The sequence below is a fragment of the Patagioenas fasciata genome, chromosome 19 (assembly GCF_037038585.1).
Source record: "Patagioenas fasciata isolate bPatFas1 chromosome 19, bPatFas1.hap1, whole genome shotgun sequence".
Taxonomy (NCBI): Eukaryota; Metazoa; Chordata; class Aves; order Columbiformes; family Columbidae; genus Patagioenas; species Patagioenas fasciata.
Window position 1 is genome coordinate 11,920,001 of NC_092538.1, and position 25,094 is coordinate 11,945,094.

Below are 25,094 nucleotides of genomic sequence, written 5' to 3' on the forward strand. Positions count from 1 at the left end.
AAGGGTGGGCTGGAGGAGAAGGGCTGCCCGCCGGGACGGGAGCGGGCTTTGGAAATGAAGCAGCACCGCAGGGGAAGGGCGGCCAGGGACAGGTTTTTGGAATTAACTGGCATGAAATTGAACCCAAACGTGCGTCCCCGCGAAGACACGAGCGGTTAATTCACCGGGGCCATCGGAGAAATTCAGAGGAGGGGAGCGGGATAAAGGAGGAGCGTCCACGCTCGGCCGGCTGGGCGTGCAGATGGGGGATGCTGAGCCCCTCTCCTCGTCCTCCCGCCCCGCGGGAGGGGACAGAAAGGCCAGGGAGCGGGGGGGAGCGAGCCATCGCGGTCCCCTGAATGACAGCCTCTTGAGTGAGGCACCATATGCCGGCTCATGCCTCCCGATCGGGAGTTTTTTCAGCGGGTGCTGGCTGCGCAAATTGGCACAATTCAGCTCCGCAGCCCCTCAGCTGGTCTCCACACCCCACTTGACATGGCAGCGACCTCTCCTTTGTGGGGCCCGGCGAGAGGGGAGGGGGGACCCCGGCGTGGTGGCGCATGAATCGGAGGCTGATCCCCTCGCATTCAGATGGCCCTCGGAGAAGGGGAAGGGGGAGAGGGAGCAAAGGTGCCCAATTAAATGCACATTTATAGCCAATGCCGGGTAAACAGTTGATTGCATACGCGGCGCCTGGCGCTGCGCGGGGGGCCCAGAGCAGTGCACGGGCACCGGCGCCGGCTGGTACGGCTGTGCCGGCACACGCCGAAATGCCACCTTGGCCATGGAAAATGTTGACACTTCTCATTTTCTCTTTAACCAGCTCGGTCTGAGGTGCCGGCGCAGCCGGGCTGGTGGGTTCTTTTCGCTCTAAATGCAAACGCTCTGCAGGAAGCAGATCCTTTTAGCAAAGAACTGTGTTCCCTTATATAAAATGCTTTTAGCGGAGACATTTGGACTCCTCTTTCTGCTCTAACTTTCTACGATGCTGAGCCAAATTCCTTCCTTGCGCACGCAGCCCCTTGCCGTTTGCTTGCACCTACAAGCGCATAACTGTCATATGGATCTGTGTTGTTTGAAGCCTCCTGAAAATGCAAGAGGGCAGTTGTTGGTTTGATTGCTTGAGAGCAAAACAAGTGCAGCATTTCCAGCGCCCTCCGCAGCGCTTCCCTCCCCGCTCGGCCCCGGCGAAGCGGCGAGCGCGTCGAGCTGTCGATGGGCAGGTGATGCTGCGGTGCTGGCGGGGAAGGATTTTCCATTCCAGCTGCTCCTGCCATCTGGGGAAATCAAAAGGAGGGGATTGGATCAGCTGGTCGAATTAAAAAACGTGCAACTTGTTTCAGATGAGTTGTCTAATAGATTCAGCGAAAGGTAGATCAGCGACTGTTTTTGCTTTGGAAAGGAAACAATTTTTAATCTGTTATACAATGGAAATGCCCCGCAGGGGCTGATAAGTCTTGTCATTTAATTATCCTTTTGGCTTCTGTGTGTTGGTTAAAAACTCTCTTCATTTGGTTCTTCACTGTGCTGTCCGGTGTGGCAGGGCGATAAGTGCGAGGAAATAGAAATGTCGAGGGGAGAAGGCGGCTCAGGGCGGGCGGCAGGGGCCGGGCTGTGCCTCAGTTTCCCTGCCTGTGCAGCAGGGGGGCGGCTGGAAGGGTCTCCTTGCATGGGAGGGGATGCCAGGTCTACCTCGGGATCAAGTCCCTCTGGATCCCGGTCCCGTGCCTCCTCAGAAATACCGTGCGGTGGCCTCTATGGAGCCCGGACTCGCACTGAGCTCTCCATGGAGAGCGTGGGCACCCCAGGGAGGGCAAGATTTCACCTTGGCACAGAAAACCAAAGAAATCTGCCCGGGCCTCAAGCTTGATTTGTATTAGGAGGTTGCAAGTACCCCTAAAAGGTGGCTTTGGTGGAAACAAGCGTTCAGTACCAAGAGAAATCAATTTTTATTAACTAATTTGAAGGAAAGGGTATTAATCTTGTTATTTAAATATTTTCCGAAGCAGCACAGAAGTTCTCCATTGTGGGTAGCGCTGTGTTTTCCTGGTTCCCAGAGACAGGTTTGATTTTAAACATGTGATTTGTTCAGCAATTAGGGATCTGCTCTGCTCTGCTCTGCATACGGGCTTGTCGCTGCCGGTGGTGGCACCAGGAGAGGCAGAAGCCCGTGGGCTGGAGAGTGGACCCCGTGATGTTTAATGTGGCCTGATCTCTGGTGGGGTGGGGAAATGTAAATGGGAAGGAACCTTGAAAAATGAATGTCGGTGTTTGCGCCCTGAGGACCCGATCCGGAGCTGTTCACAGCCCTCGGGACTCCTGTGGGTGCAGGACGGAGCCTTTGCTCGCTTCAGTCAATGCCTGTGGGGGTTTAGGGTGGTGGGACCCCCCTGCAGCCCCCGCACAAGCCCGGTGCTTTGGGCACACACCCAGCACCAGAGATACCTCACCTTTCTTCAGCCCTTTCTGCTCAGGAGTTGGACACAATGATCCGTGTGGGTCCCTCCCGACTCGGGACGTTCTGTGGTTCTGTGACATGGCAGCAGCCGGACTGGGATGGGGAGAACCGGGGCAGGGAAGAGCCGGCATGGCCGTGGCTCCTGCATCCTCCTGCCCGCACACAGGGCAGGGACAGCACAGGGAACAGGACAGCACTGGGAACGGGACAGGGACAGCACGGGGAGCTGGGCAGGGACAGCACTGGGAACGGGACAGGGACAGCACGGGGAGCTGGGCAGGGACAGCATGGAGAACGGGATAGGGACAGCACAGGGAGCGGGGCAGCTGCAGCCGGTGCTTCCCCTGCTCTGTTCCTCCTCTGTGTTTGGCACCCAGCAAAGTGCAGGTGCAGAAACCAGGGCTGCTCCTCCAGGGCTGCTGCCCAGTCTGTGCATGGGGTGTGCGGGCTTGCACGCTCGGGTCCCTCCAGGCCCCTGGAGCCACGTCTCTTCTGCACCAGGGATGGGGACAGGAGCGGGGACGCTGCTCCCGCTCGGACCCACGGGCTGCAGGAGGCAGAGGCCTTGGCCCTGCTGCGTTTACAGCTAAATCAGCACCCGGTGTTTTGATCAGACAAAGGCTGTTGCTAGATACGTGGCATCTGTTAACAGACTACTGCTGTCATTAGCTGCAACCAGGCATCTGCTGCTCCAGCCCAACATGGAACAGATGCCAGTTTGGAAGGAGTGGGGGCAGGGAAACCCCGAAGCTCTAATATTTCACTTTTTTTACCTACGGCCCTTCCCAATTGGCAGCGAGGCCGGTTGCGCCTCAGCAACTGCGGCGTTGAGATGAAATCTGCCCCTTTTGCAAATACCTCCCCACGTCCCTGCCCCGAGCGCCCCCTCCTCGCCCCGCCACGCTCCGTCTGCAGCACGAGCCATGTCCCCGTTCACATGGCTCCTTCACGTGGCCTCGTGCAAACCCCCGGGGTGGTTTGGGCATGTGGTGCTCAGCGCCGGTGCTGGCACGGCCGCTCGGCATCGCCGGTGCCAGCCTGGGAGGAGAAGGGATGCGGCCAGAGCTGCCCTGGGGCTGTGCAGCAGCATCCAGCCTGCACTCCCCAGCTTTCAGCTGAGACATAAACCCATATAATAATAATAGTGATGTACAAGGAAAGGTGCAAGGGCTTTGAATTTGCCCAACCTTCACTTTCAGGTTTTCCAGGCATGTTCTGGGATGGATGAGGAAAAAAGCGGGAGAGTGCTTGTCCTGTAGGGTTTTTTCCCCTAACACCATATGAACGGGAAGACGAGGACCCTGTGCTGATGGGTAATGAGACAATATCAATGTGATGTGTTGTTAGTACCGTACCAAATAGGCTTTTAATTTTCTGGGGAGGTGTGGTGCGTCTCTGCAGTGCCAGCATCAATCATCATCACGAGGTCCAGGTCCCGGCTCTCCCGGGGGCTTTTCATTGTAAAGGATTCCCTCTGCCTCTGCCCGGGGCTGCGCTGCCTCCGCCGCAATGCCTCTCGCAGACTAATTGCTGATTTGTTCTTCTTATGATGATAGAGCTCATGTCACTGCAAAACAGAACATTAGGATAAAGTCTTTAAAGTGGCCGTGCAGCTGGGAAACTAATTTAGAGTCCCTCCTGGTTAAAAAAAGGGAAAAAATAGTGGTGTTGGTAACAGGGACATTGCTGGGAAATTAATATGGGGTTGGTCATAAACTGCTCAACACTCAGCCTGGCTGCCTCCTTGGTTCTCTCCCTTCTTTTTCTCCCAAATCTTTGTAACCAACTTCTGTTGTGGTTTCCTTTGGTTCCTTCGGGAAGCACGGTGCTCGGGGTGGTTCTCCTTGTGCCGGAGGGCAGAGGCTCCACTCGCGGAGATGGGAGAAGCCTTTCCTGCCTCCTCATTCCTGCTCCTGCCCTCCCTCTGCCCCGACCCAGCTCTCCTTCCCCCTGCAGACACATTCACCATATCAGACACATTTGCTGTGGCTCCTAAAGTGCAGCAGAGGGAAGTTGCCAAGGACTCGGAGGACATTCAGCTGCCATTGGACGTTAATGGGAACGGCCTGTGTTTTGCATGGGGACCATTAGAAAATGTGCCTCTGATGCATTTGGAGCCAAAATCGGTTTCCCAAAGTAATTTGGTACCTAAGAGCCAGTGCTGCTGAAAAGGAGAGGGGGGTTGGGAAATAGAAGCACCCAAGGCGGGGTGGTGGGCACGCGGGTGTTGTACAGCATCACGTATTTGTTCATGCCTGGGAACTCCCAGGTTATATCAATACCAGCCCAGCTGCTGCTCCCCCAAAATAAGGAATGTTTGGGGTTGATTTCCAAGTGTGAGATTGCTCAGGAGGGGCAAATCCCTTTTCCTGCCAAGGGGCAGGGGAGCAGCGCTGCGGCAGCTGCCAGCCCTGGTCCCCGCATCCCTATCACCCTCCCTGCATCCCCGTCACCCTCCCCGCGTCCCCGTTGCTCTCCCCATGTCCCCATCGCTCTCCCCGCATAGCATCCCCATCGCCCTCCCTGCATCCCCGTCGCCCTCCCCACATCCCCGTTGCTCTCCCCATGTCCCCATCGCCCTCCCCGCGTCCCCATCACCCTCCCCACATAGCATCCCCATCACCCTCCCTGCATCCCCATCTCCCTCCCTGCGTCCCCATCACCCTCCTCGTGTCCCCATCGCCCTCCCTGCGCTCTGCTGGCACAGGGGACAGAGCGATGCAAAGGGAAAAGGGCGAATCAGGGAAAAATGTTTGTCTGAGAAGCTACTTGGGGGGAAAAAAAGTATCGTTAAAAAAAGGCGGCGGCAAAGCGGTGTCTGCGGCCCCTTCCCCAGATGCAATCCCACTCCTGTAATTTCTGGGGGAATTGGTTCATCTTGGGTGCAGATATATTTGTGTCAAGGTGCAGCTGCACAGATAGCCTGACTCTATGCATAGTAAGAGGCTTTCAGAGAAAGAGGTTATGCCCAGAGCAAGGCCTTATCAGAGCAAGCTGCCTGCCATTTATCTGGTTCCCTATCAAATATGAAAACAGGCCTCAATCTGCTGCTTCTATTTTCCTTGTGAAGGCTATGGGTGGAATAATAATTTAGGCCAGTTTTTTTGTTTCTGACGCCAACCTTCTGCCAAACTCTGCTCTTCCCAACTTGCCGGGGCGGCTCGGGGCCGCGCTCGGGCGCTCGCCGCGCTGGCTCCGGCGCGTTGGTGGTGCCGGCGTGTGAGATGAGCTGAGCCCAAACCTGCAGGGAAAGAGGTCTCTGTGCTCGGGAGGGGTTTTACATGTGTCGTTCTGCGTAGGGCTTGCAGAGTATCTGTTGTTTACTGGTTTAATATTATCGTAATTATGCATTATTTGTATTACAGTAGCCCCTAGAGGCGTCACCAGGTCTGGGGCTGGGTCCCCATACGATGACATGGGGATGGGTACAGCCTCACCCCATGGCATTCCCACATGGGCAGAGGGATGGGAACATCCGGGGACACAGGGGGACACATGCCAACCCCCGGTGCGCCCAGCCCCAAGCTGGGTATATCCCTAGAGCCACCCTAAAGCCAGAGCGTCACCCCCGGGTGCTGGAGCAGGAGGGATGGGGCCATTCGGGCTGTGCCCAGGTGGCAGCGGACCTGTGGGCGCGTTGTCCCAAAAGCAGGGTTATGTCACCCGGTGTGCAAAACAGCCTGACCCAGGGTGCGGCAGCTCCGCTCAGCCCAGGGGGACGGCAGCAGGGAGCGAAAACCGGAGCAGGAAAGCCCAGCCCTGCGCCCCGCTCCTCCCTCCCTCCGCCATCCGTCCTGCGGGGCCTCCCCGCTGCAGTAATAAGGCCTGAAAAGCCACTGCTTACATTTTTAATTCCATATCTGTGTCTAACTGCTGATGCTAAACTCCGATCCCACAGCTTCTGAGGGCAATGCGATCCACATGTTAATATTTTAAGCCAGTCACTAATATTTTTATGTGGGAAATTGAGATTTTCTACGGTTGCTGGATGAGCAGGCCATTTCTTCACGCTGGAGTATGAAAACTGTAGCTGGGGAAAACATTATTTTACATATTTGTATTTCTCAGAGCTGCCGTCCCATACTGGGCTCCTCTTGGCAGGCAGCAGACCCGGTGTAACCAGGTAGTTAGGCGGCAGAGGGAGGTGGGCAGTGCCCTGGTCACCCGGCTGCCACCCCAGCCCATCACTGAAGTAGCAGACGGTCCATCTGGTGCGATGAGCTGATGGGAGAGGCAGCGTCTCTCCCTGAGGTTGCCCATCCATCACATTTATGGCCTGGAGTCATGGTCCAGGCAGCGCTGGCTGGACAGAGTGTTTGGCACAAGCACGGCCGGGGTCATGGGTGGCCGTAAATTGTCACCCAAATGTGAGGAAGCCAAAGCAGCTCCGGAGTCAGCACCAGGATGCAGGGCATGGCCGTGCACAGGGGTGTGCACGGACACACGGAGCTGTGCACGGACACGTGGAGCTGTGCATGGACACATGGAGGTGCGCACACATACCTAGAGGTGTGCACGGACACACGGAGCTGTGCATGGACACATGGAGGTGTGCATACATACCTAGAGCTGTGCACGGACACATGGAGCTGTGCACGGACACATGGAGGTGCGCACACATACCTAGAGGTGTGCACGGACACACGGAGCTGTGCACGGGCACACAGAGCTGTGCACACATACACAGAGGTGTGCACACATACACGGAGCTATGCATGGACACACGGAGCAGTGCACGCTTACACACACGTGCTTCTACCCTCTCCACGGCCCTAAATCTCCACCGACAAGCGGGCAGACGGTAGCAAAGCTCAGATGAAGTGCAGACAAGTGTCCGTGTCCCCAGCCTAATCACTCAATCTCCACGGCAGCTGACACGCGACATTATCAAAATCTGTGGAAGTGCACACTCGGGCTGGGCTTTGGAGCTGAGCGATGTCTTTGTCAGCTCCACGTTTAACCCGAACCCTCCTCTGTTCCCCTGCCACGCTCCGTGCATCAGGAATCAGCGGCTGTACAAGACAGGGTTGTAGTGCTGGCCCAGCACCGCAGATCGAAGCCTTTATCCAGGTCAGTGGCGGATCTGGGGGGTCCATGAGTGGCCACAGCTGGGGACATCCCCCTGGTCCCCTGTGCCACCACGGTGGGGACTCGCGGGGCGGACCATGGCGCCGCGTGTGCCCCTCGGCCCCAGCATCACCCACGGTAGACACGGGCAGTGAGGACACCATGTCCAGAGCTGCTCTTGCCAAAGCTACAAACCCAGGGCAAAATGGAAGTGGAAATAAGGGGAGCTCCAAAGAGCTTTACCCAGAATACACTGAGGGATTTTTTTCTCAATCACAAAAGTTCAGCTTTAAAAGAAGCAAAAGCTGCAAGTGTCCAGTAAGCTGGAACTTAACGGTGCAGGAGACTGAGTTCACTCTCTTTGGGCATCCTCCCTGTCCTCCCCTGTCTGCCTGTGCCTTGGACATGAGGCAGCGGGACAAAGTATTTTAGAATAAAAACTTAAGGAAATACTCAGTACTGCAGAAAGCGGCCTTTTTCTCCTGCTAAAAATTCAAAACATTCTTGGGCTTTAAGCAGATTACAGATGAAGGTGAATAAATATTGAGACAGATGCATCTTCAGTATCTTTCCAGTAGTTAAACATGCATTTCGTATGTATGGACTTTAACGAGTGCTCAGAGATTCTGACCCGCTGGTATAGATTACTGTGAGAGAACCTGCCAGGCCCACATCATTGTTTCAGACAAGTCCATGATGCAAATTGGCAGACAAAGCAGTGAGCAGTCAATACAGATTACAATTAAGTCTCTCCTCTTGTCCACAACCAGGGGCCCTGCATTGATCGCATCGCGAACGCGGGGAACCTGGGCTGTGCCCAAACCGTTGGGGAGGGAGCAGGAGCCTGTGCCAGCGCCGGAGGATTCGGCATCGCAGCAGCCGATCCCCAGCCCAGCAGGGAGCGTCGATGCTGGGTAATAGACACCCTAAGAAATCCGGCAAGAGGAGCGTAGAGGGGGACAAAGCTATGGTTTAACACAGGTTGAAGATTAAACACACATCTAAGCGTGTCCTGTGCTTCCAGCTGTGCAGGAATTGGCACAAACAGCTACCAATATTTTTCTCTCGGCTTCCATCGTTTTCCAAGACGACCCCACTCATGCCCTTGCTTTGCCTTTTCCACCCGCGGTCACCCCAGTGGCATTTTTGCCATCACCAATAGGGAAATGGGGCTTGTTGGTGCAGACCTGCACCCATGGGTGCTGGGAAGGCATCCGCACATCGCTGCGGGCGCAGGGAGGGTTTGCTCAGCCCGTGCCCACCGGCGAGGGGACCGCACCAGCCCCAGGTACCCACCCCAGGTACCAACCCTGCCATAAGCAATGGCCATTTTGGGGGGTTCAGTTAGCAACCGGCCCATAGCACGGCGTACGCTTACAAAAACCTGTTTGAGTGCTTAAGAATAACGATGGCATTCATAAAAATCAAAGTTTGTGCTTTGTAATTTGTCTCAGAGAATGAAAAGCTATCTTTGTTGGGTCACTCGTTTCTTATGAGTACTTTGCATGGCCGTAATTTCAGCCGCAGTTCACCGTCCACCTCTTACCGCGTCGCCACCTGAACGAACGGCAAATACATCCTGCATCGGGACACCCCGGCCTGGCTTTGGGTGACACTGGAAATTAAATCCCTTGGTGCTCAGTGTTTCTGGAAACGCAGCTAAGGATGTGGCACCAGTCACATTTGTTTTGCAGGGAGGCAAAGGGATTTGGTTTAATGATTTCTTGTTTCGGTTCTGCGGAGGATCCGAGGTGTCTTGTGGAGCCGTGATAGCAGATTTCCTCCTGCTGCAGAATTACCCAGAAATGCAAATATCCCTATCAGTCAGGATCCAGAGCAGCAAACCGCAGCCCTGGGTGACCCCCAGCCCTCCTGCTCACTCTCTCGACCTCTGCTGCCTTTTCTTCTCAAAATCATTTATTAGATAGAGACTGCAAGAAATAATCTGTATTTTTTTCCATTCGCGTTCACGTGCAAATGAATTCCTACCAACTTTTATTTTCTTCATTTCCCAATTGTCATGCAAAACTCCTCTTTCTGAACTGCATCTCCTCTCGACTATTTTCTTCTCCCGGAGGAAATTCCCTCTATTACGGCCAAGGGCAAAGCTTGGGTGCGTTGCTGGTGTTTCAGCAAAAGGCCACGAGCCTTTCTCACCCCGGTGGGGTGGGCGGCCGGGAGCGCAGTGACCCCCGCTGCTGAGAAAACGGGGGCTGCAGGGGTTGGAAGACTTGCACAAATGTCTGCAACAAGAGGGGGCTGCCCAGGAACCAGGTCCAGCCTAAAAGTAGTCTTGAGCTCAGCATTTGACATTGTGCAACATCTGGATGTAAAGCAGTGGGGAGGGAGGATTTTGGGGCGCTGGCACAGCTGGGTCTAAGTGACAGATGCCAGTCCCGGGCACCCCACGGTGTGCTTGGCCATCCCTGCTCCTTGCTGCTCTGCACCAGCCTTGGAACTCATCTGGGACTTGATTTTCTCAGCCTGGAGGCACAACCAGCACCGACCAAAGAGACTCCTCCCTTGGTTTGCACGGGCAGAGGGTCTGAGCGGTGTTACAACATGCACGCATCGCTGAAAGCTTTGAGGATCAAAATGGAAAATATTAAATCACTGTTCCTTTCCTATTTCACAGAAACTACCTGTACGGTGTGTTTTAGCTGTTTTTCCCCCCGTTAGCTGTCCTTGTCGCTGCTGGGAGCCGCGGAAGCTCCTGCTTTTGCTGGGGGTTTGTTTGCTGCGTTCGCCCCTGGCTGGGGCTTCCCCAGCGGTCGGGCAGCCCCCCCGTGGGTTCTCCCCACGTACACCCGAGGGAAAAACCGACCTGGCCAGGGCAAGAAAAACAGGTGAAAAAGATCACAACGGGCGATGTCGTGCATGTAGAGCTGAACCTCGCGCTGCCGCCCAGGAGCCCCCGGCAGCACCACGGCCTTTGTTCGTGCTCCCTCGCCCCGCGGAGCCCGCCCGCCTCCCGCTCCCAGGCAAGGCTTTGAATTTTGATGCCTTTCTTTGCATTGACCAGAGTTTATCACATATCTCTGGTTGGGATCCTGCCTAGCTTAGCATAAGACAAAAATGGGGAAAGGCAAAAAAAAAAAATGGGCTGAATAATAGGACGGATTTGTAGCAGCTGAGGATTTGCATTCAAATGTTCGCCAGCCTCCTCTGAGCTCGAGTTTTATCATGTCTTTACAGCCAACAGCTTGTTTATGAATAAAAAATGTGGCATGAAACCAGAGGAGTGAGTTGTCTTTGTTTTGTCAAGTGTGCGCAGACAAAATGCTGGCTCCTCACAAGTCTTCACTTCAGACAAGTCTTGTGGGACGGGGCAGCTGGCCGGGCGCTACCTGCGCGTTGCCATGGCCGGCGGCACCGCGGCCACCTCCATATGCATGAGCCCGAGCGGGACCCGCCGGGCGCCTATGCAAAGCAGCCCTTGCTTTGACAGACAGCCACTTTATTAACTCATTAAGCTCATCTTGTTCCTTTAAATGCAGTATAATTACAAATAAAGCTGTCACACTTTGTTTGCAGTTATATAATTTAGCTAAGTGCCGCCACGACCTGGGCTTCGAGGAGGGGAGGGGGTTACGAGCCGGGGCTGCCGCGGGGCGAAGGGAAGAGCCGGGGAAGTTTGAGGCTGTTCTCAACGTGGCTGTGCTGGCGAGGACGGGTCTGGGTGGGCAAATCCGCAATAACCCCATCGGGTGCGTTGGCACAAGGAGCATCCTCCTCCCTTCGCTGCTGGGAAGGGAGAGAGGGCTCTGTGGCGCGTCTGTGGGCTCGTTGGTTGGCGATGAGGAAAGCTCTGGCGCCATGTTCAGATCGAACGGGAAAGTCGCTCGTGTCTGTTCTCGCAGCGTCGCGCGGGGGGCGAGGGGCCGGGAGCGGAGCGGGCTGCGCGCCCCTCCGCGGAATGCAGAGCAGGCTGAGAGCATCATTGGTAGTCAGGACACAGCGCCGGGAGGGACGCGGGCTGGGAACCGGAGCGGGAGAGGGGAGGAGAAGCGAAGGAGGCGATGGCATTCAGAGAGCGGGGGGGACGGGGGATAGGGAAGAGACGGGGAGGAAAACTTGAAGGAGAATGGTGCGAGCCCCCCGCTTCGTCTGCCTTTGGCCACTGCCTCTGCCACCAGCCCACCGGGGGGAGTGGTTGCTTGTGACGGGGACAGGGGCTCAGTGCCGGGGAGGGGGAGACCTGCAGCAAGGAGCTGGGGGAGTTGGCAGGGCTGGCATCAGTTATATCCCACTGGAAAGCATACCCAGTTGTTGAAGGAAAGACGGGTTTTTTTGTGATTTCCTTTTCTGAGTGGCGGGAAGGAAGGAAGGATACATATTTATACAGGTGAGAATAAACAAAATGATGCAAGATGGCTTTTTTGACACCTGCGTCAGGTGCAGTTGCCTTCCTTGTCGTTCAGCAATAGTCCTGGCAGAGGCCTCTGGCTTGGCTTTTGTGCTCCGTCTCTGTGCACCCAAGTGCAGTGGCAAGTGGGAGAGTGTTTTACTGGGGGAGGGAGAAATAGAGGGATTGGGTTTGTGAGGGATTTCAGCTGCAAACACTGAAAGAAAATTGATGGAAGGTGCACGCAGATGGAAGCCCCTTTGACTTTGTTACACAGAATGGACTTTCCCGGTGCAGGGGAGGAGCAGGGAGCCCGAGGAGGTGACAGGAGTGGAGGTGACAGGGAGCCCTGCTGGGCCGTGCTGGGGCAGGGACCTCGGTCCCAGCCCCGCCGTGTCCCCAGAGCTCAGCACAGGTCGGTATCTTCACCAAGGCTGAACAAATTAGCACCTGATTAATGTCCCAAATGCCTTTGGGCTGGCCAGATAACCCCACGCTGATGGCATTACAAGATGATGGGTGCTGGTGGCTGATACGTTCCCAGCAGAGCTGGAGCGGGACCGATGGCCCCGTGGTGCGGGACCCAACGCCCAGCACCTCCCGCTGGCCTCCTGCCTCCACCCTCACTGCTCGTCCCAACACGTCCCAACCTGAACCCCATCCAAAGGGGAGAAACGGGGTCCTGCACGCATGTGTCCCGGGAGGACGAGGACCGGGCTTGTCACGCACAGCGCACTGTAATAAAGAACAAATCAGCTACAAGTTCCAGCAAGGGAAACAACGGGCCGCGATTCATTTTCCTGGTTTTGCAGAAACTCCTCTAAGGCCGTGTCCTAGATTTAGCACAGGTTCTGATAAGGCTGAAAGGGATAAGTCCCAGATTGTACTGCTGTGCCCAACAGACTGGTTACATCGTGCTTGATGACACTTCAGACCCGTTGTCATGACCCCATATAATCCGGCATCCTGGACCATCTGACACACATTTACACTTAACATTTTGTCGGAGACTCTATAAATGAGATCTCTTTGACCTTCAATCCTTGGCTAATTGCTGGTTTCATGTACAAGACTAGCCTAATTTTACGTGATAATTACCTGAAAGTGGCAATACATATGGCATTGCATGTTTGAAATGTCAGAACTGGAAAAATATCAAGTGGCTGGAGTCTTAGGCAAATGGAGGGAGTGGAAGGGTCAGAACAATATATTTTACTGCTCAAATGATGAACAGAGACTATATATCACTATAAACCCCAGTAAATAGTATACATCTGTAATAAATCCTGTGCATAATGTTTGTCGAAGGGGGTTGTGCCCATGTGTGGCTGGATGCTAAGGCAGCCATAAAACAAAAGGAGGTGTTGAATTTGCAAGCTGTTAAGTCATTCATTCAACTCGTTTCTTTGCACCATGGAGTCACACTCTGTGCGTTGTCAAATCATCCTGGATTTCTCGTGCAGATCTGATCACCTCCCGTTGCAGGCAGTGCCCAGCGAGGAGGCGGGAGAGGGACGGGGTGTCGGGGAGCAGCAGGTGGGCAGCACCCCAAAACCATCCCACCCCGGGGAGGCTCCACCGCGGGCGTCCCGGGTCCTCCCTGCTTGCTGGTTCAAGTGTGATTACACCGCTTGTTTGCTTAGCAGGGTGTAACCACCAAACAATGTCGCATCCTGTATTTGGATTTAATTAATTGGTTAATAAGATTATCGTTAATGAAAATAAATTAAAATCACTTCAGTAATTAATTCACTGTAAACATTATTGACAACGCTTCCTAAATACTGTAAACTCAGATTTAAAGCCCTGGTTAGGAATACTGGGTCATGGGATCACCGTAATTAGAGGTGGAACAGACCTATTGGATTATTGAGCATGTCCTCATGGAGGGGCAGGTTATGTGTTCATATATATATGTATAGAATCATTTTGGTTGGAAGAGACCCTCAAGATCAGTCCTTTTTTGGCATTTTTACCTTACCAGCTCTCTGATAATGCTGTAAATGTGTCAGTGATGCTCCTCTCCAACAGACATTTTCATTAAACTCATGGAAAATACATTTTCAGGTTCTCAGGTGTCCCCTCTGATTGCAGGTGTCTGAGATTTTACAGCCTGTTTTTTGGGATGTCTCCGATCGGTGACTCTGTACCCACTCACCCTGGGCTTTGGGTCCAACTCGAGCAGCCGCATTTGGGCTGCAGCATCATCCCCTTCTCCATCCTTTACCCTGTCCTGTGGCAGTCTGCAGAGTGAAAACGAGCGCTGCAGAGAGGCCTCAAACGCGATGTGTCAATTACAGTCCTCAAATTGCAGGGTCGGTTTGCGATTAGAGGCAGAGCTAATTGTGCGCTCCCACCCTGCGCCATCAGCAGGGGTAGGAGCTGGGGAAGGAAAGCACATGGACACGGCACCGCACGCCTCGCGCTCTGCTAACAAAGCGCATTTTGTAGCCAAACAACCAAATTCGAGGCATTTGCAGAGCATCTTCTCCCTGCCATGTCTCAAGCCCGGCCTCTCTTTTCTCAGTGTAAAAAGCTAATCCTTTTAGAAACATGTAAATTGGGAAACAGAGCCGGTGTCAGGCCGAATCGTGTTTCCTCCCAGGTGTTTGTTGAGATTGAGCGCTTTTTTCCTCTGTCTTTCTATGCAAACTGATAAGCAGTTGTTTTATCAGATAATAAAATGGTAAACAGCAGGGTAAACAGGTTGGTACTAATTTTAGTGCGAGAGCTTTAGGGGAACAAGAGGTATTTGAACTTCAGCCTCTTGTGACCGACTCGGTGTGTCTGGACACCCCCCGGTTGCTCATCTCCACTGGTGGTGAGAGCGAGCAGCAAAGGCAGGGCCAACAAGGACCGATGCACTAGGAAATGCTGTTATCAGGTCCTGGCTTGGTTTTGTTTGCTCGTTAATTAGCAAAGAGTGGCCTATGCGGGAAGGACCCTGTGCTCACCGCATGCACCAGTGCTTCCCCAAGGCCTGGCTGAGCCGGCACCAGCGTCCCAAGGGCTCTGGGGGTCTCACGGGGGTTCGGGGTGTTTGCTGGCTCGGTGGGTGCCGTGGTATGGAGTGTGTTCATGGTGCGGTGCTGCCCAGAGCCAGTGTTGGCATTTCTGGTGTCATTCGGAACCAGCGCAGAGCTTCAGCCCAGGCTGCAATGTAGCTGTACCCAAAAATGCAGCAGGATTTTACCCTGTGGGAGCTTTGCTGTGTTATTTTACACTTTCCAGGTTTTGTTGGGTGAATACGTTTGGCAGAGAGCAGGGCTGAGCTCGGCGCAGAGCAGCCCCGGGCTCTTCGCGGACCCCATGAACGCGGTGACCCATATTTGCTGGATCAAAGAGCTGCGCTCAGCAGAAGTCCTGCTGTCAGGTACGGTGGCTCGAGGCTGTTGTCACACCTGCCTGCCCCTAGGACTGCGCCGAGCAGGGATCCGGCTCAGTGCCCCTACAAATATTTGGGCCGAACTCTCCGAAGTGTCCCCAGCCAAGCGCAGGCAGGCAGACGTGTCCCTTGGGAGCCGCCCGGGGCTCTGTGCGGTGAGGAGTTGGATTTTGATGGGGACAGCGCTGCCTGGGTTGTCCTTGCAGCCCCACAGGGACGTGACACAGCACCTGCCAGCCGGTGGTGCTGGGCAGGAACGGACCCTTTACCCTTTCCCTTCACCCAGCTGCACCAGTCCCTACTTTGCCCCATGTGCCCAGGCCTGTGGCTTCATCTGGGCCAGCGTGGGACATGTGCTTGGATCCCGAGAGACACGTGTCGGTGGACATAGGCAGAAGAAGTGCTGGTTCAGCTTTTGTTCTAAAGGCCACAGATCCTCTTCAACAGAGGGGAGACGCTGATCTCCCTTGGAGCCCCAAACATTGAGTTTTACATGCTTTGGGCATCAACAACTCATTTTGGACCTGTGTTTTCTCTCCTACCGCAGCTGGACCATGGTGGCAATGCGTGTTTCCCCTTGCGGTGTTCGGTTGCCAGGTGCCACGTGGGGGACATCTCAGTGTCCCCATGTGTGTCCTGTGTCCCGGCAGTGCACACACAGCCTTGTGTTCGCTCGCCTCTTCTTTCACACTTAGAGCGTGCATCATATTTTGTGCTGACTTAACGCAACATGGATAGTTGTACTTTCCAAGTAGCTGGCAACCCTTAATCAATGTTAATTGGCTCTAATTAGCATATGTTAATTAATGATATTTACTGCAAATTAAAGGTATGAGTGCTCCCAGAGGGTTTCCTGTTCATCCAATTAGTGCCAATTAGTGGCAATTAACACGTGTAAATGAGATGCCATTGAACCCAAAACAAACAGCAGATAGTCTGCTGTACTCGCTTGCAGTTGAACTTGAGCAAGGGGAGGCAAGAGGGGCTGCAGAGGGCTTTTAAATAACGGGGAGGTCTCTAACATCTATTTAAGCTGGCTCATTATGTCTTATTTTGCCTCTCACTCCGGGCAAGCAAGTTGAAGAAAAGTTCATCTGAATAAAAGTCCTTGGCAGAGTAAATCGGACGTGTTTTCTTGTCTTGGACTGCGAAAAGGCCACCACACCGGTTTAAGAAAGCTGCCATGTTCATATTTGCACCTAGTCCTGGCTTTGCATTTGGGAGGGGGATACTCATCCCCGAAATCAAGCACAGAGGGGACCCAGCCTTGTATTCCAGTGCCGATGTGGCACAAGAGAAGCTGTTCCAGAGGCCATTGATCATCTCAGCTAACCCCCCAGTCTCCCTTTGTTGTTGTTCCTTCCCAGTCGATCTTCATCACCATCATCAAGAACTGTGCTTTCAGTAGTTTTCTGCTTGTTTTTTGCCCTGGAGGTAAAGACATCCGCAAAAGTTTCTTGCCCTTGGCTTGGATTGCACACGCAATCTGGCAGGCAGCAGAACAAATTGTCATAATTGTGTTTAATTAAAAAGCAGAAATGGATTATCTTCAGGTAAGGATGATTTATTTAACTAATCAGTCTGATCACAGAGAATGTGTAGTCTGGAGGTGGAAATCATCTGGGGGAAATGGGTAATTCCTTTTCCCATCAGCCTCACGGTCAGTCAGGATTCCAGCACAAAGTCCAGCCTAGCCTAGGGGACTAAGCCAAACCTATGTGTTTGGACATCATCTCACACCCCACGTCTCTTGCACTGGAGTTGGTCTTTTTCTTCTCCTTCCTGTTTTCAGATGAAAACAGCTGCCTAATATGACTTTTGGTGGTTTGTGCCATATACTCTGGGCTCCATGGACACACAACCCCTCTCCCCATCAATTCATATAGCCCTGGGCAGAACAGAGCCGGGGGCCAGGCGCTATAAACACCAAACAAGCATTAATTGACCGTCTGATTGAAAAGCCAAGTGTTGGGTGGCACCGAAGTGTGACGGCTGTGTCGCGAGCGTCTGAAACATCTCTGGAAGTTGGATGCTGGTGTCCAGCTCAGACATCCCGAGCTTTCCTTTGGTTTTACGTGAGTGCTCTTTCAGGTTTTCTTATGTCATGAAAATCCTGCGGCTGTCACCTAGGAAGGGTCTTTGCGGACCTCAGTCCTCCCCTAAGCCAGATCACAATTCCCTTGTTGTGGGTTACATGTTTGGGGAATTATTTGAAACCATTGCAAAATAAGCTGGGAAATAAGGCACCTGTGGTGTTTTCTGTTATTCCTAAGAAAATTCTCCTTGTGTTTAATAGGTGATGTTTAATAAAAATGAAAATGAGCTTATCCTGAGCAGGCATGCACACCAAAAGCTGGCATTTAAATTAGAAATTATGATTTAATAACTTGTCAAGAAACTCACCAATGTAACAGCGTGATAATTATTGAAAGGAGGCTTCATAAATACCGGAATACTGCAATCTGTTCTGAGAACCCGGCTCATAAACGCTCCGTGGTCTCTGTGTAGGGCTGGGCTGCAAACCTGTGGCCCTCACCAAAGGTCCTACCCAGGAGGTCCTATGGTCCCCATCCCAGCGATGATGGACACTGAGGTTTCCTGGCTTCACTGTAGGGTCGCACCGTTGCTCTCTGTCTAGAGAGACCTTGTTGTGGCTTTTCAGAACTTAAAGGGGCCAATAAGAAAGATGAGGATGGACTTTTGAGCAGGGCTTGTTGCCATAGGAGAAGGGGTGATGGTTTTAAACTAAAAGAGGGGAGATTTAAGTTAGACATGAGGAAGAAATTTTTTACAGTGAAGGTGGGGAGAGCCTGGCCCAGGTTCCCAGAGAGGTGGTGGATGAACCATCCATGGGGACATCCCAGGCCAGGCTGGACGGGGCTCTGAGCAACCTGAGCTGGTGAAGATGTCCCTGCTCATGGCAGGGGTGGCACTGGGGAGCTGGGAAGGTCCCTTCAACCCAAACCATCTGTGATCCCGTGGTACCGGGCAGGCAGAGCTCCCGGGTCCCAGGCCGGATGGGCAGAACCTGCTGTCCAAATACTCTGACAACAAAAGATGTTTCTAGTCCTGCGAGGTCAAGATTGCTCCTTCACACCCCTGAGCCTCCTATTGACTGGATTGCTAGGAAAAATTATCTTTGGTGAGGCCTTATTGTTTGAATCATGTCCCGTCTCTTAATTTAAACAAACTGTTCACACAAGGACTTTTTAATATATACTTTAAATTACCATCTTGACTTCCTGTTGGTTGATTATGGCATATGACTCTCAGTTGGAAGGCCATTATTTCTGCTATGACTTACAAAGCAGTTAAAGCGAAATCTGTGTAATAAATATTGAAGCGTTGTAATGGATAATTCCATGTGTTTAAACGTGACAGACCCCTTGGCACAAGGTTTGGGTGTGAAAAACACGGACAAAGGCAACTGGCAGGCTCAGGTTTTGGTTTCTGCCTCAGCCGTGTGTCTTGGTGGGACCTGGGTGCTGGGGTCCCGGTGGGACCAGTGCCAGGTGCAACTTGGCTTGAAGTTCTCCCATTAAACATCAGCCATTCCCATTGCGTAATGTACAGTATGGTGCCTCAGCATGTGCTGTAGGAAAAACAGCCCTTAAAAACCCCCAAACGTGAGCGTGAGAGCCCAGCGTTTATAGCAGATTCCTGCTGTAAATTCAGGGAGTGGGAGCGGACACCCAGTCCAGGTTAACTGCAGTGAAGGAAAAACCAGCGTGGTCAGCAAGCCAAGGGCAGTGATCCTTCCCCTGTGCTCTGCATTGGGGAGGCCACACCTGGAGTGTTGTGTTCAGTTCTGGGCCCCTCAGGTCAGGAAAGAGATTGAAGTGCTGGAGCGGGTCCAGAGAAGAGCAACAAGACTGGGGAAGGTACTTGGACACAAGCCCTATGGGGAGAGGCTGAGGGAGCTGGGCTTGTTCAGTCTGGAGCAGAGGAGGCTTAGAGCTGAGCTCAGCACTCTCTAGAACGACCTGAAGGGCAGTTCTAGCCAGGGGGGATTGGGCTCTTCTCCCAGGCACTCAGCAATAGGACAAGGGGGCATGGGCTTCAACTCTGCCAGGGGAAATTGAGGCTGGAGATGAGAAAGCAATTCTGTGCAGAGAGAGTGGTCAGCATTGGAATGGCTGCCCAGGGAGGTGCTGGACTCACCGGCCCTGGAGGTTTTTAAACTGAGATTGGCCACGGCACTTAGTGCCATGATCTGGTCAATGGACTGGAGTTGGACCAAGGGTTGGACTGGATGATCTCTGAGGGCTTTTCCAACCCAGTCCATTCTGTGATTCTGTGAAAAGGAAACGATCCAGGGAAGTCCTTGTTTCTCGGTGGTTTGCAACGCCTTGTTCATCCCACTCCCTTTCTTCTTACTGTGTGCCTGGGCATCCTGGAGGAAGCTCTTGGGGATGAGCAGAGAGAGGGAAGAAAAACTAACAAATGATGAAAGTGATGGGGAAAAATTGCTCTCCTGTTTCCTCTAAACCAGGAGAATGTCAAGGAAAAACTTTCATACAGATTTTTTCCAGTATTTTTCAGTGAAAAATACGTTTCCTCAGAGAAATTTCAGCTCGTTCTATGACTGAATGGTGAGTCTGCTTATTATTCTATCTGGTACTCCAGGATGCTTGGGGTTTTTTAAGTGAAAACAACTTGAGAGAGAAAATCTCTTTGACACTAAAATCAAATAGGTGTGTTTGAAAGTAATTGGACTGGCCTGGAAAAAATGCTCAGTCGATCATTTTGAATGATAAACTGACCACTGTGCCCCGTGAGGGTGAGCGGGGGCTCGGTGGTGCCCATGGGTCGTGGAGCGGCACCGGGTCCCCAGGACCATGGTGCGAAGGCCCTTCCTCCTCCTCCCAGCGCTCCCATCCACTTTGCGCTCAGTCAGACAGGAGATGGAGCAGCGGTGTCTGGGTGACATCCCCAGGGACCACAGCTCTCTGTGTTCCGAACACCAGCGGTTCCCACCAGCAGAGATCCCTGCCCAAACCTCGCTGGCGGGGCCGTTCCCTCGCTCAGCTGGGTCTGGCAAGATCCAAATTCATGACTTGTGAGATTATAGGGCCAGATCAGCCAGGGAATTTAGACCAAAAATCCATTTATTATTATTTTTTTAGAATTTTTTTGCTTATTTTTGCTTTCCTTGCCCTTCCCTTTTTCCCTAATGCGAAGCAAGGTACCACACCTTTGTTATTCAAAGCGATGATGTGGCCCAAAGCCCCCCCTGAGCCGTGGGGCAGCTCTGCCCAGCAGGTCCAGCCGGGGTGAGCTTGCAGTGCTTCCCCCCATGTCACCTCCTTCGGCCCAAAAACCGCCGGCAGTTTGTCACCGCTCCGGCCAGGCTGCCACATCTCTCACCTCCCCTCCCCAGTAACGTGGGGCACGGCGGAAGGTTAAATTCAGGTCACTCGTCCCCGCTCACACGTTCCCAACAGCATCCCTGGGAAGCCGCAGGGACCCCTGCACCGGCGGCTCCGGCAGCGCCGAGTCAAGGTGAGAACGGCGACGGGCGCGGGGGCCACTGCCCGGGGGGTTCACAGCCCCCTGCTTCCCGCACCGTCCCCCTCCAAACAAACAGAGCTCCTGGCGAGAGATGGGTGGTAAACAAATGCGCCTTTGAAGAGTGACAACGAAATAAATCACCCGGGTGCTTCGTTGGCACACTTGGTAATGCCGTTATCATCAAGAAGGGATGGCGGGAACAGCCGCGGTCATGCTGGGTTGGGGACTGTCCCCTTGGTGTGGGGACGTCCTCGTCCACCCCGCTGGGGCACAGCAGGTTCAGATTGGCAGAGCACTGATGAACCTCACTTTAATTGGGGTGCCCATGCCTTAAAATCCGAAGTGCTGGTATCGTGGCTGGTGCAGCGGCCTCTCCCCTGCGCTGGGTGAGCAGAATTTCACCAGGTGTCACAGCCTAACGCTGATCTTTACCTTTAGTGTGTGGTGTCCGTTCAGTCCCACCAAACACATCCTCAGTTCCCCAAACCTGGGCCATCTGATTCACAACCCCCTGTGTTCAGTTTTCCGTGGAATTCAGCAGATTTGGGATCAGGGTGGCAGCCTGGTCTGGGGTTTATCCCGGGCCAGGAGGGATTTCCCCCTCTCCGCCGAGCCCCATGGTCCCTTCCCCAGCCCGGGAGCCTGTGGGTCTGTGCCCCGAAGGTGCTCCAGCGCCTCAGCCCCATTGCTGTCAGGCTCACGTTTGCATAAAACTGGTGGGGTTGGTTTAATTTACTCTTCTAAATTCACCATCTAAAGCTGGGCTGATACAAGCTGGGTGCCAGCGTGTCACTGAAAGCGGGCGCAACCCTTTGTTTTCACTAAATCTGCGTAAAATCGTGTTTTTTCATGATGCGGCTCTGTGTAAATCCTGCTCCTGACTGACTCCATTCACATCTGAAGTCATCCTCGTTTTAGCTGAATTACGTCTATCCGGACACCTCTGTTCATGCTGGACCCACCCAGGGCTGCGCAGGGGAACCGTCCTGGGGTCAGAATTCCCAAATTTCACTGCACCGGGATGGGGACAGGAGGACGGAGAAGGGAGGAGGAGGAGGCTCCTTCCTCCCCAGGGAGCTCCAGCCTTCGTCATGGTGCACAGACTTCAGTGTGGCTTAACTAGGACTTCTCAGCCCTTGGGCATAAAGTTAAGCGGGCGCTTAAAAGCTCGATCCTGAGCCATAGAAGCGGCTGTTTTTCCGTTGGCTCAATGAGGAGCAGGATCTGGCCCTGGGTCTCGGCAGGTTTAGGACCAGAGGGTCCTGCCCATGACAAAGGAGAAGGCAGGGAAAAGGGAAAAAAACATGGGAAAAACGAAGACTGAAATGAAGTTGTGCTTGTTCAGCCCCCTCAGATGCCCCGATCTCCATCATTAATATTAAGCAATCCCTGACAGTACCACTCTGCTTTTTCCCAGAATAACTATCAGCCTGGTAAACAAACCTGGGAATGTACAGAATTCAGCAGAATGTCTCATCTGTAGGGGCTTCATGATAAATGGAACAAGGCAACAGCTATGCAAAAAAATAAAAATGTAGAAAATTGACATTTGGAATGGAGCCGGGATGTGCGCAGGAAACGCCGCCGCCTTATCGACAGGGGGGGACCTGCAGCCCTCTCCTAAACCCCAACGATACAGGCTAATTTATATGCAGTTATTCACGTGTGCAGTAAATTCCAATTATGTTTACAGATGTCTGCTTAACATTTATGGAGAAGGAACCTCAGCATGTCTGAAATATCCTTATAAGGGTTTGGACTGGGCAATCTTCTTTTTACCAACACCAATTTAATTATATTTTGCAGATTTAAAAAAAAAACCACCCAGCTGAGCTCTCCGATAGCAGCTTTAACACCTAATGCATATATTTTGGTTGTGTGACCATTTCAGGGATGTTTTAACTGTATCTTTTTGTTTTCATAGAAAACTCAGGAGTTTGATTTTTTAGGCACAAAAAAAACCCCACAGTGACAAATAAGTGCAGTAAAAGGTGTTCGAATGGCTTCCTGATGTGGATTGTTTTTATTCTTTGTCTTGGAAATTCTTTATTTAAAGGAAACGTTTTGTCGCGCGTGTCGCGCTGTCAGACCCGGGGGTGCGACAGCGTCACCCCTCACACGGTGGAATTTGTCCTCTGATGTGTAAGAAGCTTCGCGTCCATCCTCGGTTTTCCCTGTAAATGGGAAATTTTACAGGGCACGTTCAGCTGCGGTTTCCTATCGTTTTGTCTCCTGTCACCACTGGTGACAATAGTGTTAATTGGGGCTGAATAAGTTGTTCTCGGGGGTCCCTGCCCGGAGATCCCCTGGATCTCAGACCCAGCTGGGCACACACCTGCAAAGATGGGTTTGCTGACTGTGGTAGTCATAAGAAAAACGTGTGTTTGCAAGATGCACAGGGCAAGAAGCAGCGATTTTGACACTTTCCTCCCCTGGGTCTGGCTCTAAAGGCCCCTGGAGGTGACGGCCCCGCGGGGGGACCTGCCCGGCCTCGCGCCCCCAGCACGAGTGGGGCTTTCTCCCAAGGAAAAGGGTGTTTTCTGCCCGTTTTCCTACTGCTGTTTTCAAACATCTTTCCTCATCTTTCTCTCTGCATTTGAAACGCTCGTAGCTCATCACAGCACGTTGTGCGAGCAGCATCACGGTGAGCGGCGCGGGGACAGGGGACAGCGCGTGTCCGGCCGGGCACAACCCCGGCGTGACCCCGGGGTGTCACAACAGGGGTTTCCACACAAAACCGAGGGGTCGGGAGGTTCGTTGGTGCTGCCTGTGCTCACTGATCCGCCCCGCTCGCCTCCCGGGGCTCTGCAGTGAGCCAGAGGGACCTCAGGCCCCAGCCTGGTGTCCTGGGTGGCACCAGGTCCCCGAGCACCACTGTCCCTGTCATTGTCCAGTGACTTGTGTTAAGTGTTGCCGCCCTGCCCGCTGGCACAGCCGCCGGTGGCGGTCGTGTGTGCACTGGTGGTGTGGAAAAGCTTTTCCATGGTCGTTTTTAAAGCTGAACAAGTCAGTATCTTACGTATGGAAGTACTTGGATTCAAATGGGGGGATGAAAACCACATCGGTGTTTGGAAATGGCATTTCCCTCCCCTGTGAAGCACCAGCCCTGTAGAATATTAGTCTGGGGTTTTAAAAGTGAGAGTAGGAAATGGTCTTTCCTAAACCATTCCTCAAGCACCGGAGCAGCCCTGCAGCACCGTGTTTGCTCGCCCAGCCTGCGGACGGAGGTGGGCAGGGAACCGTTCCTGTGCTCCCTTCTGCAGGGGACGCCATCTCACTCAGGTACGCAGAAAAGATTTGTTTCGAATTAACACCGTATTGATTTTGCGTTAAGGCGTCCGAGGGAGCGGCAGCGAGCAGAGCTGGTGCACAGACCCCGTGGGATGGAGCTGCCGCGAACACCGCGGGCTGACCCACGGGAGGAGTGGTAACAGCCCACGGACGTGACATTTGGGGTGGTTTGAGGGTGTGCAGTTGAGCCGGGACTCAAAGATCCGTCCAGGGCCTCCCTGCAAAGCTCAGGTTGGGATGGGGACAAACACCCGAGCTCCTTCGCAGACTGAAGTGACCCTTCGGGAGGCCCCTGGGGCTGGCAGCAGGGACACGGCCCCGCCGGGACCCACGGCAACAGCCTTTATTTAATATCTGGGGTGCTGGGTGGGACAAAGTGCTTGTCCTTGTCATCAGCAGCCCCGCGCAGCAAGCGTTAATGAGAAATTTCAGAGAGGGGAGAAGAGGAAGACCGTGCTGTGGTTCGAGTAACTTATGGGAGCATATGTGGAATAAATGTGCCAGATTTTAAAAATAAGTTTTGTTTATTAGCACACCCTTAAGGAAATAAATCGTACGTCATTAGGAGTGATGTCTTCTCACCAGCCATCTTCATTATTATTAACGTATTTATCCAATAGCCATGTGAATTTCTTTCAGACATTTATTCTGGAATCTTACAGGCTTTACAAATATTTACTAATTACAGCAATGAAGATTTTATTTCAACAACTGAAAAAAACCACATTGGGAGGGAATTCTGCAGACTCGGAGTTTCTGAGCATCTCGGGAAGGTTCTGTGTCCATATGTGACATGACCACACTCCAGGCACGAGGCAGATGAGCACAGAAAGCTCTTCAGACCGTTGTTATCAGTGTAATTGCACAGGCAGGAGCAACATAAATGTGTTCACAAGGGTTTGGGGTTGCTGCCGGAGGAAGCGCAGATAAATAAGGGACCCTCCACTTGGAACGAGGTTTACTTGTGTGTAACCAAAACAAGCTCCCGTGCCTTGGTGGTTGGTTTGGGGTTGGATGCTTTTGCCTCTGCTCACGGAGCCACCGTCTCCTGTGGACAG

General features: G+C 53.1%; 1 long non-coding RNA gene across 1 annotated transcript in view; it reads left to right on the forward strand.

The window, feature by feature from the left end:
• Positions 1-10,712, forward strand: part of LOC139829447 (uncharacterized) — a 125,340-nt gene extending 114,628 nt beyond the window's left edge. Inside the window, exon 3 of the long non-coding RNA XR_011741916.1 lies at positions 8,275-10,712. This is a non-coding gene — a long non-coding RNA (uncharacterized lncRNA). The remainder of the gene's footprint in view (positions 1-8,274) is intronic.
• Positions 10,713-25,094: the final 14,382 nt, after the last annotated feature.